Source organism: Ovis aries, chromosome X, assembly GCF_016772045.2.
Source record: "Ovis aries strain OAR_USU_Benz2616 breed Rambouillet chromosome X, ARS-UI_Ramb_v3.0, whole genome shotgun sequence".
In the NCBI taxonomy this organism is placed as follows: Eukaryota; Metazoa; Chordata; class Mammalia; order Artiodactyla; family Bovidae; genus Ovis; species Ovis aries.
In genome coordinates this window covers 119,878,176-119,880,830 of record NC_056080.1, presented here as the reverse complement: position 1 = coordinate 119,880,830, position 2,655 = coordinate 119,878,176, and positions in this window count along the sequence as shown.

The following is a 2,655-nucleotide window of genomic DNA, read 5'->3' as shown; positions in this document are numbered from 1 at the left end:
CAGAGTGCTACTGTTCCCAGTTTGTGAATATTCTTATAAACACAAGGGCAATTTTAGACATGTTTTGGCTATTCTAGAAAAACTATTAAGATTTCATTGTACTTTGTTCCTCCCTGTCCCTATAGATACCACATGGTCCAGCCTTTCTCTTACAGTCTTCTCCAACCTGGATGGTCTTATCTAAATCTTATCCATCATTTAAAGCCCAACTCCAACTCTAATGCTTTGGAGAATTCTTCTGAGTGCTCTAATTTACATTGCCCCTCTGTGTCCTTGGGATTCTTCTGACAGTGCCACCCAGCTGAGCATTTAGGTACATACATGAACTAAGTGGGAACTCCTTTAGGTGAGCCATTAGTGTGGGGACTGTTAACTCAGAGCCTGTCTCCCAGATTCAAGAACCTAACACATTAAAGACTCAAAGTAACTATACTATAGACCACTATACTAGAAAGTAGATCCCAGGAGAAGAAAGTAGAGACAAGATAAACAGGAATAGGATAAAAGATGTGAAGGGAGGGCCCAGGAAGTAAACACAGAGGGGAGTTAGGGGAAGGAGGTTTACCTGAGGGGCCTATTCTTCCCATCAACATAATCTTCATTTCAGATTTCTATTTCCTTAGCCAACTATTATTACTTTAACTGACTGTACCTAGCAAATGAAGGCAGATCTTCATTATATAAAGATGCACTCATCATTCTATGGATGAAGTGATGTGTTGGTTTGGTGCTAGGTCTCATTTCTGTTTCCTGGAAAAATACAAGTAAGACACAAAAGAGTGTTTATAATAAATAAAATATACCACAACATTTCCTTAGTTATCTATATAGCCAGCATTTCTGACCAGGCACACTTTGTTTGGTCATGAGATTTCACATGGCTTTCCAGTAAATAAACCGATCCCAATACATAGAGTTTGTGTAAGGCTATTGACCTGATGAGCTCCTGAACTGGCCAGAGTCATATCCCTGTGTTTTGTTTTCTCTGGTTCATTGCTGCTTCTGAGTTAATTGGAAAGAAATGAAAGTCAAAGTCGCTCAGTCATGTATGACTCTGCAACTCCATAGGCTGTAGTCCGTGGAATTCTCCAGTCCAGAATACTGGAGTGGGTAGCCTTTCCCTTCTCTAGAGGATCTTCCCAACCCAGGGATTGAACCCAGGTTTCCTGCAAATGGATAATCCATGGGATTGTTTTACTAGGAAATTCTAAATCATGTGTAATTCCCATACATATGGGTAAGGTACAATTTTTGGGGTAGGGCTAACCCAATAGGTCAGTGAGGCCCAGATCACCACTAGAAGGGTACAGAACCAGGGATAAGAGCTAGAGTTTATGGGCTGTTTACAGGGGGAATATTCAATATATTCAACTAACAAGCTGGATAAGTAATTTTTAAGAAGATAGTTGGTTAAATAACTTCCCCAAAGTCACATAGCTACTAGGTGACAAACCCAGAATTCAAACCCAGATAGGCTGGATTTAGATGAATGTTTTTACTCCCCTTCAAGTCCATCTTCTGGTCCTGCCCACTGGAATGGAGTTGGTACACACAAAACTTCCAGTGAATATTTACAGGTCAGTGTACAAAAAGCCCCCACAACCTATCATTTAAAATAATTAGCTTGTATTTCTCCTAACCAGTTTCTATTTTCTGTTTTTCTTGTCCTTCTAAATAGGACTCTTTCCATGATCTGTTTTTCTTCAATTGAGGCTCCTGGCTTCATCTGTTAATCATTTCTCTTTTGTTGTAAATATCATCAGAGCTGGGAGAGACTACAGCATTTTGAGGTAGTTACATCAATGTTAGAAACAGTTCTTATTAGTGTCTGTTCAGATTCTGTCTGTTTTGCTGGTGACACTCCAGTAATTATAGTTACACTGGATTTGAGCTGACATTTTCTTACTGACAAAAATTTTTTCAGACTGCATTTGCTAATTGGTAGCTTAGGGTGAGCCACTGTGCTGGTAGTGAGCTTAGTGTCTTCTTTTACTTGATCTTCAAGTAGGCTTTCTGGAAATTCTTCTTCTTCTTTTGCGACCTCTTGTAAAACAGCTTCATCTTCATCAGAAGCTAAGCTTTCTTCTTTATTTTCTAAATTTTCTTGACTAATATGAGTTATTAACCAAATGATAAGGTCTTTTTTGCTTTGGACATCTTTTAAAAGCTCCACTTTGGTGATGTCGGGCTTTATTAAACTTTGAAATGAATTCCTACTAGAAGTCTGGAATCAAAGAGACAATGAATGTTAAAAAACAATCAATTCAGTCATTTTTGCTGTGGTTCTATTGTATTGAATAGTAAGGCAACTTTCACATGGTTTCTATTTCAATTTAGTAAAATTACTTATCTTTAAGTACCTTTTACTTATATATTAGTCATATGTTTAAAAGAAAAAAAATAAATAAAAATCACAAGCAATATTTCCTATTTTCTATAATTCCTTTAAGCTTTCAAGATTAACAGTCCAGTTCAAAGAAGAGACCCTAACTAAGGTTCCTCCTTTTGCTTCACAGTTTACATTTTACTCATCAAGATATGCAAAATGCATACTTTAAGTACACTGTTTTCATCATTTGCTTTGAAAATCTTATAACAGATTTAGACACAATAACATGTTTTTCTGAACTTCTTACTAGGGAACTAATACACCAA